Source organism: Dermacentor variabilis, chromosome 1, assembly GCF_050947875.1.
Source record: "Dermacentor variabilis isolate Ectoservices chromosome 1, ASM5094787v1, whole genome shotgun sequence".
NCBI lineage: Eukaryota > Metazoa > Arthropoda > Arachnida > Ixodida > Ixodidae > Dermacentor > Dermacentor variabilis.
The window spans coordinates 175,650,845-175,660,858 of record NC_134568.1 but is presented as its reverse complement, the minus strand read 5'-3'; the positions used below and the strand labels follow the sequence as shown (position 1 = coordinate 175,660,858).

Below are 10,014 nucleotides of genomic sequence, written 5' to 3'. Positions count from 1 at the left end.
TTCTTTTTAGTTGCTTTTGGTAGCTACCTTTGAACTTATGTTATGAATTTGTGTATTTGACCTGCTTGGACCTGTAACAGGACCTGCAGTATGAAATATATATATATATATATATATGTATATATATATATATATATATATATATATATATATATATATATATATGCATGAGTCTAATTTCCATTTTGATCACGAGGGTTGCAACGTGTGTTTGTAACGCTTCTTGAATAGGTTTACGGTGGGGCGAATAAAAGACAGGACAAAAGAAGACAAACAGGGACGCACACAGCGCTCACTTCCATCAACTTGTTGGAAGTTAGCGCTGTATGCGTCCCTGTCCGACTTCTTGTGTCCTGTCTTTTGTTCGCGCCACCGTAAACCTGTTCAATTTGGAACTCCATGAATATATCGCAGCGCGAAGCATACTGGAACACTCTTACCTTTTGAGAAGAGTGCTCGTGAGCTTAAGAAAACTATTTATACGGTGACTTGAACAAAAACCGTAAGTGTCGTCCAAGACAGTGGTACCTGATACAACAACGACGACACCTAAGATAACGACGACGAAGACGAGCCTGCGTCTTCTCTTGATCGCCCGCTGTTCAAAACCTCGATGATGGCTCACGAAGAGAGCAGCAACAAGGCAACGGCAACGTGCCATGCTGGCACGATGACGGTGTGACGAATACGACGGCACAATAATGACTGCACATACAAAATGACGGCACAACGACAGCTCCGGAACGACGGCTTACGTATCGAAGGCCCAGGAGTAGATCCTGGGTTATAGTGAGCGCGACTAGGGTTGTCTGACTGTCACGCGAGTGGGTAAGTGGAACTGGATGTCACTACTGTTGTCTAGCTAGGCAGGATTGACCGCATTCTAGTTGTCAAGTGTATGACCGCTTGTCGCTGCATGCGCTTTCACCACCATCCTTCCCACGGCAAGCATCACACAGAGCCTTCGGTCTCGTGATATCGCTGCGTCAACGTCTCACACGGTTCTTCCACCTGATTTGGTGTTTGCGTTCCGCCATAGCCTGGGAACTGTGCGATGCATAAACATAAGCACTGCATGAAATAAAGTCGGGGCTAGTGCGTTGCATACACATAAGCATTGCATCGGGTTACACGTTGCATAGGATGAACATAAACACAATTATACGCATCACCGTTAGTTGCATAAGATTTAATTATCCGCTTCGCACAATATTTTTCACACTTAAGTGCCGCTGAAGATATGGAGCGGAAAGTTATCTTCTGCATAATGTTCATGTCTTGGATTGCGCAAGCCTGCCAATAATTTTTTTAATCATGAGACTCAGAAGTTGAAATTCGTCTCGCCTTGAGGGTCTCATTGATCTGGGTGGACTACTTACCCACCCCATCGTGCGCAGGTTAAGAGACTACCGAAAGGCTTTCGGAACGAATCAACTTCATGCCTGCCTCATGTCCTGGTAATCAAAGCAATACAGAAAAGCATGTGGACGTTTATAGACCACTTCAGCAACATTAGAGATGCTCGTCTTATTTGGTGTGTTCGTGAACAGTAGGGAGGCGCCAAGAATAAGCACATAGCCGCAGCCTGTCCCATTGTGTATAGTGCTCCGCGCAGGAAGTCCGTCACTGCGGAGCTCATATTTTGTTTCCGCCGAGTGCCGCGTCAGTGTCCGTGGCCATTGCTTGCAACGTGGAGAAGATGCAACTAGACACGCGGAGAAAACAAGAATCGCACTGAGGAAAACTAGCTCTCTGCAAAGAAATGGGCAATATGGAGCAAGCAAAAATTACGGCAGATTATGGCGCCGCCAATATTCTGCGAACAGTATCTAGACATTGCTTGTAAGGCGATGCTTGGTGTTCATTGCTATATGGCACCTTAATCACACGGTCAGGAAGTATGTTGAAGGCTGGTTCTTCAGTTACTGTTTGGTTATATATATATATATATATATATATATATAAAGCTTTCTCAGCTCCTTTTCAGCCATTGCCTATTCTTAACTGATATAGATGTTCAGACCAACAAACACATGAAAACGGCGAGGTAACTATATATTGATATGACCTTAATGAAAGTATGAATTAGAGGCAGTGTTGCATCCGTGAGCTTATTTTCTCACCGAAGTCTTTCTTAAGACAAGGTAGTTCACTCTGTCAGGACGAATGACAATTTTAGTGCTTGGGAATAGTTATCATCTTTGCCTATGCCCTCGCCCCGTTGTCAGACTAAACGCCGCACGCAATAGCCACGTCACATCAGGGAGGACCATTGTGCCGATCCTAACTCTCTTGCATGCGTCATCATGCGAACGACAATTAGAATTTGGGTCGGATATCTCGGAGCACAAACACGCTAGAATTCTTCCAACTGATACTGTGTAGAAACACGACTGCCTCTAACTTTTCAATACAAACACACCCACTTACTGCAGTCAACAAAAAGTTAATCATTCAAGTTTAGTTAATGGGGCTGCTGACAGCGATAATTGCCATTTAACTCTGTGTCCCCCTGCCAGAGAACTTATTTGCACAGGTGGTCTTCGCGTGCCTCCCAGTGCCTAATTTTAAGAAAACCATAAAGCTTAAATTTGAACACCCGGTATATGTATATATAAACATAAGATATTTCAGGGACAACTCAAGCACGTTAAAGAACCCCAGGTGGTCGAAATTTCCGGAGACCCCCACTACGGCGTGCCTCATAATCAGAAAGTAGTTTTGGCACGTAAAACCCCATAATTTAATTTTAAGGGACAAACCAAAGATAACAAAAACAAAGCAAGCAAAGAAACAAAAATAATCAATGTGCCTACGATATTCAGTCCCTGGTCTGTGCGGAGGTTCAAATGTTTCTTAAACACGTCATACGCACAACTTCTTGGACTTTTCGCGTATTTTGCCGTTGTTTCGCTAAGTTCATTATTGCAGATCAAAACAAACGACAGTACAACTCACACGTAGCGAACAGCATCCCCATATTAATCTCAAGTGCAAGCGACAGTTGGGGGTGTCTGCCTAACAACATGATAAAACAGATCAACATTTAGAGGGATAACGAAAGACAATGTTTTTTGTTGGGCCCGAGATCACATGCGCTGCCTGAGACGTAAGAGGGACGCAAGCGGTGGGCACTGATGGATGATAGCAGAAATTTGTATAGGGCGCATTTGCCAAAGTACCCGTTTTCGGCGAAGAAATTATCCATTTCCGGCACATTGTTAGAGGCGAAGCGCAGTGGTAAAGTAGTACGTCAGACAACAATGTTCTAGTTACAGCGTTAGATGCACGAATTTGATTGTACCCGTAAATCTTTCCAGCACGACGTTAATTCTCTTTGTTTCTTCATGAACTATCGCCTATTTATCCGTATTGCCCCCCCCTCCCCCCTTGCACCGAATACATTAAAGAAAGTTGACGGGAAAGCGATGAACCCTTGACAGGCGTGGTTCGGGCGGCTGAACACTGCATATTTCTGAACAGGCTAGGTACGTTGAGAACCGGTTAGGTATTTGACTTAGTGAACTGAGACAACAACTTGCTTGATTTCCGGGTAACTCATTATTGTTCGACTAAGTTTATTACTACAGTTAATAAAAAAGGGACAGTAAAGCTCACAAGTAGGGGGACACTAACAAAAATCCAAACCCGACACTCACTCAAATACCGATACAGTAGCATCAGTTCTTCAATATTAATGTCTGAGTAACCATTCTCTAATTTGATTAGCCAATCTCAAATGACTTATCTATATATAAAAGCAAATGATCCGCAGTCACCGCGTTACTACAGCTATCCCTCCTTTGAGAACGCGCATGTGCACTGACTTCTCGTAACACATATGGGCTGTCCTCTTGCGCATGCTCACTAAAGCATGATGCTTGTCATGTTTCAGATGCGAGTGGCCTGCTAAGAGCCACGATCCTCTTAGATACACGCACGTCCTCTCGTGTCAATGAGGCCGCCTCGACCGAGAGGTCGAACGCGTCTGCCTGAATGGTGGTGTGCTCGTATCATCGGCGACAGTGGAACACATAGCACCCTCTTTGCGCCTTTCGCCTCGATCATGAAGCGCTATTACCATCTCGGCACAAGGAGGTACATCGTCGTCGCACATCGGTCGCGCAAGGTGCGTGCTCGAAGGCATCGCGGTTACCTGAACGGAGCCCGCTGCGGTGCATTGCATGCATATCCGCGGTTGCCTGGAATGCCTGGAAATGTTCAGAAATCTATGGGCTCTAGGAGACAGGCGCGCATGCGGATGGTCGGTCGCCGACAGCCCCAAGGGGTGACCCCTGTGGCGCGGCCCTTACCCGGTCCTTGGGACTTCAGTCGCAGGCCAGTCGAGGCAGATCCGGTGCGAGCGGCGTGCCCGACTGCGGCTCCGTGGCTCCTTTCGCTTGGCCCGGATCCCAGAGAGCGCGCTTTATTTTGGGCCACCCCCTCTCCCACTGGAAATACTTTCGCGGCTGAGCTCCGGGAGCACGCCGACAATCGCGTCGGCGACGCCGCCGCCGGTCCTTGGCGCGGGCCGCGCGGCCATTCTTCGGGGCCCGCAGCAGCGGGCACCGAAAAAGACCGCTCGCGGGCCGTGTGTGTTGAACTCCTTGAGCCGAACACGTGCATGTGTCGGCCCGTACCACACTTTCCCTTGGCGTGCGCGTGTCGCGTAAGCGTCTACGTGTTCTGCGGACGCTGACGCCGGCAGTCAGCAACAGTATATCAATGCAGTTTCTTCAAAGGTGGTGTGGTCGATTTCATTCTCCCTGCCCGGCCCCTACACACACAGGCACACAGAAAAAGAAGTTAGCGGTACTAGAGATAAGCATAGAAGCGCAAAAAAAGCAAGGCATATACTTTTATTGCGTAAGCAGTTGCATGTGTCCTTGGGCTGCCAGAGACATCCCTACAGGCATGTCATGCTAAGCAAACATAACCTAAGGGCGCCTTGGTTTTTGAGTCTGCCGATGCTTCGTGAGGTCCTGAGTCCCAAGACTTTGCCTCGGACTAGGATTTATTGTCGCGACCGGATAATGGCAACAATAATACCTGAACTGTGAGAATAGGATATTATATCAAGGGACATCAGATTGTTTACGTGAAACCAGGAAAATCACGCTAGAGTTTGGCCCAGTATACTGGAGATGAAGGCGCAGGCTTTTGTGAAATTTCTCACAAATCACAACACTGAGGAGTTGCATCACATTGAGAACGGCTACGCAGTAGACAAACCTGAGAAGGAGAAGGGTCGATAAACTGGAAAGAAGAGAATGAAAAGCTATCGTGAACCTACCAACGTAAAGAAAAGTTGCTTGAAAATGAGAGAAGCAAGAAATGAAGCTTTAGGAAGTCGAGCTCAAAATTTTGTAGTGTCAAAGGCATTGCAGCATACATTTATTTTGGTGAAATAATTATCAACTGTAGATAAATTAACATAACTGTAACTTTAGATGTTGAAGTAGATGCTTAGAACTCGCAATACCTTACTAGAAGGGTGAAATGTATATTTAAACGAGGACACGTATACTTTCTGGAAATGTTCAAAGCTGTTAACACTCAAGAGATTGCTTGTCTGACAAGTCGCTGAGGTGGTGTTGTTAAATGGTGGTGGTGGTGGTCTATCTTGGTCGGTTGGTTGATTGATTAAGGTTTTTGGTGCAGGATGGGTTATGCCTGGCTGTCCGGGCCGGCAATTGCTCCACTCTGAGAGCGTCCTTCCACTATCAGCAACGTGTTGTTTCGTGCTCATCAGGTCAGTAGAATACACTAGTATAAAACGTGAGACTTTTTCAGCACTATATTCGATTCTTCAGGGAACACTATCTGCAGCACGCATGCATATGGGACGCCTCTCATTTTCAAGTTGTCAAAGTTTACCTTTCAATCATTGAAGCGCCAACAGGAGGAGAGGAAGGTTCCGCATACAAATTTTCTTATATTCTGTGCTAGTGGTGTGCAATATAGCCAAGTTTTGAACGTCCAAGCTGATGTGTAGGAGGTTCCTGTTCGTATTTTGTAAATGAAAGTGGCGTGCATGCGACTAAGTATCTTCTTTATAATAAGAATAAGTAGAATAAGTAGAATAATTAGAATAAGTATCTTAATCTTCTACATGCACAGAAGTTCTCCGGGGCGAACAATGGTCGTCTCGGAGAACACAAAAGCAAACTTGGCCAGAAGCAAGGGAGCAATTTGGTGCTACATTGTGGCTGCGAACCCAACTTTCGTGCGTGTATGGTTATCGGCGGATACCGACAGACTCACGCGCGAGCCGAAGCACACGCTATTCACAAAGGAGACAGTGTGTGCGTGAGCACGGCTTCGATTGCTTCAAGCAAAAACGAAATGGCATTCCGAGACCCCTCCTGAGGAATAATCACCTTTATAAATTGATCATTCATGCTTTATGCACAAGAAACTTTAATCAATGCCTTTTACCCTTGACGACAAGCTCGGCGCATGCGGGGAAGCTGTGCCTGGTTTTTATGTATTGCCTTGCTGCAGTAAAGCAACGCTGTTAGCCAGCGCTTGTGTCCTCGTCTTACGCGCTGTTTACCCCGTCCAAATAATGAAGTGCAGGTCACGAGTTAATTAACATGACAGTGTTCCGTGCCGGACAACTTTCCAGTTCGTCTTCTGTGCCAAACGCTTGCTCCGCCTCAGAACTTGTCTCAGTGATACGAAGTCGTGTCATCACATGTCTGTTAACGTGGAATGGTAAAATTATAATATACAACATAAACGCTACCATTAGTGCAGGCCACTGGTCATATTGTCTATGCGACGTTTATAGAACACTGGTGGATTGGCCAGCGTGGTTGAGGCCGCTCAACTGGTTGAGGTGCTTGGCTACACCTGACTCAGCTGTTTACGTGCTGATATTTTGATCCTCTTCATCATCATCATCATCATCAGCCTGGTTACGCCCACTGCAGGGCAAAGGCCTCTCCCATATTTCTCCAACAACCCCGGTCATGTACTAATTGTGGCCATGCCGTCCCTGCAAACTTCTTAATCTCATCCGCCCATCTAACTTTCTGCCGCCCCCTGCTACGCTTCCCTTCCCTTGGGATCCAGTCCGTAACCCTCAATGACCATCGGTTATCTTCCCTCCTCATTACATGTCCTGCCCATGCCCATTTCTTTTTCTTGATTTCAACTAAGATGTCATTAACTCGCGTTTGTTCCCTCACCCAATCTGCTCTTTTCTTATCCCTTAACGTTACACCTATCATTCTTCTTTCCATAGCTCGTTGTGTCGTCCTCAATTTGAGTAGAACACTTTTCGTAAGCCTCCAGGTTTCTGCCCCGTAGGTGAGTACTGGTAAGACACAGCTATTATATACTTTTCTCTTGAGGGATAACGGCAACCTGCTGTTCATGATTTGGGAATGCCTGCCAAACGCACTCCAGCCCATTCTTATTCTTCTGATTATTTCCGTCTCATGATCCGGATCCGCCGTCACTACCTGCCCTAAGTAGATGTATTCCCTTACGACTTCCAGTGCCTCGCTGCCTATTGTAAATTCCTGTTCTCTCCCGAGACTGTTAAGCATTACTTTAGTTTTCTGCATATTAATTTTTAGACCCGCTCTTCTGCTTTGACTCTCCAGGTCGGTGAGCATGCATTGCAATTGGTCCCCTGAGTTACTAAGCAAGGCAATATCATCAGCGAATCGCAAGTTACTAAGGTATTCTCCATTAACTTTTATCCCCAATTCTTCCCAATCCAGGTCTCTGAATACCTCCTGTAAACACGCTGTGAATAGCATTGGAGATATCGTATCTCCCTGCCTGACGCCTTTCTTTATTGGGATTTTGTTGCTTGCTTTATGGAGGACTACGGTGGCTGTGGAGCCGCTATAGATATCTTCCAGTATTTTTACATATGCCTCATCTACACCCTGATTCCGTAATGCCTCCATGACTGCTGAGGTTTCGACTGAATCAAACGCTTTCTCATAATCAATGAAAGCTATATATAACGGTTGCTTATATTCTGCACATTTCTCTATCACTTGATTAATAGTGTGAATATGGTCTATTGTTGAATAGCCTTTACGGAATCCTGCCTGGTCCTTTGGTTGACAGAAGTCTAAGGTGTTCCTGATTCTATTTGCAATTACCTTAGTAAATACTTTGTAGGCAACAGACAGTAAGCTGATCGGTCTATAATTTTTCAAGTCTTTGGCGTCCCCTTTCTTATGGATTAGGATTATGTTAGCGTTCTTCCAAGGTTCCGGTACGCTCGAGGTCATGAGGCATTGCGTATACAGGGTGGCCAGTTTCTCTAGAACAATCTGTCCACCATCCTTCAACAAATCTGCTGTTACCTGATCCTCCCCAGCTGCCTTCCCCCTTTGCATATCTCCTAAGGCTTTCTTTACTTCTTCCGGCGTTACATGCGGGATTTCGAATTCCTCTAGACTATTTTCTCTTCCATTATCGTCGTGGGTGCCACTGGTACTGTATAAATCTCTATAGAACTCCTCAGCCACTTGAACTATCTCATCCATATTAGTAATGATATTGCCGGCTTTGTTTCTTAACGCATACATCTGATTCTTGCCAATTCCTAGTTTCTTCTTCACTGTTTTTAGGCTTCCTCCGTTCCTGAGAGCATGTTCAATTCTATCCATATTATACTTCCTTATGTCAGCTGTCTTACGCTTGTTGATTAACTTCGAAAGTTCTGCCAGTTCTATTCTAGCTGTAGGGTTAGATGCTTTCATACATTGGCGTTTCTTGATCAGATCTTTCGTCTCCTGGGATAGTTTGCTGGTATCCTGCCTAACGGAGTTACCACCGACTTCCATTGCACACTCCTTAATGATGCCCACAAGATTGTCGTTCATTGCTTCAACGCTAAGGTCCTCTTCCTGAGTTAAAGCTGAATACCTGTTCTGTAGCTTGATCTGGAATTCCTCTATTTTCCCTCTTACCGCTAACTCATTGATCGGCTTCTTATGTACCAGTTTCTTCCGTTCCCTCCTCAGGTCTAGGCTAATTCGAGTTCTTACCATCCTGTGGTCACTGCAGCGCACCTTGCCGAGCACGTCCACATCTTGTATGATGCCAGGGTTAGCGCAGAGTATGAAGTCTATTTCATTTCTTGTCTCGCCGTTCGGGCTCCTCCACGTCCACTTTCGGCTATCCCGCTTGCGGAAGAAGGTATTCATTATCCTCATATTATTCTGTTCCGCAAACTCCACTAATAACTCTCCCCTGCTATTCCTAGTGCCTATGCCATATTCCCCCACTGCCTTGTCTCCAGCCTGCTTCTTGCCTACCTTGGCATTAAAGTCGCCCATTAGTATAGTGTATTTAGTTTTCACTCTACCCACCACCGATTCCACGTCTTCATAGAAGCTTTCGACTTCCTGGTCATCATGACTGGATGTAGGGGCGTACACCTGTACAATCTTCATTTTGTACCTCTTATTAAGTTTCACAACAAGACCTGCCACCCTCTCGTTAATGCTATAGAATTCCTGTATGTTACCAGCTATATTCTTATTAACCAGGAATCCGACTCCTAGTTCTCTTCTATCCGCTAAGCCCCGGTAGCACAGGACGTGCCCGCTATTTAGCACTGTATATGCTTCTTTTGGCCTCCTAACTTCACTGAGCCCTATTATATCCCATTTACTGCCCTCTAATTCCTGCAATAGCACTGCTAGACTCGCCTCACTAGATAACGTTCTAGCGTTAAACGTTGCCAGGTTCATATTCCAATGGCGGCCTGTCCGGAGCCAGTGATTCTTAGCACCCTCTGTTGCGTCGCAGGTCTGACCGCCGCCGTGGTCAGTTGCTTCGCAGCTGCTGGGGACTGAGGGCCGGGGTTTGATTGTTGTGTTCATAGGAGGTTGTGGCCAAGTACTGCACCAGGGTGGCCAATCCTGCTCTGGTGAGGGAGTGCGTTACCGGTTCTGGTCACCGGGATCAGGCCACACTCCAGGCCTGTTTGTGCAATTTTATCAACACGCGGATTTTTTTTTTAATCCGGTGGAAAAT

The 10,014-nt window shown here is 46.0% G+C and overlaps 1 protein-coding gene across 1 annotated transcript in view; it reads right to left on the bottom strand.

Annotated features, from left to right (window-relative positions):
- LOC142588382 (uncharacterized) overlaps positions 1-4,423 on the bottom strand; it is an 83,017-nt gene extending 78,594 nt beyond the window's left edge. The window contains exon 1 of the mRNA XM_075700020.1: positions 4,314-4,423. The gene's annotated coding sequence lies outside the window, so the exon portion shown is untranslated. The remainder of the gene's footprint in view (positions 1-4,313) is intronic.
- Between the last annotated feature and the right edge of the window lie 5,591 nt (positions 4,424-10,014).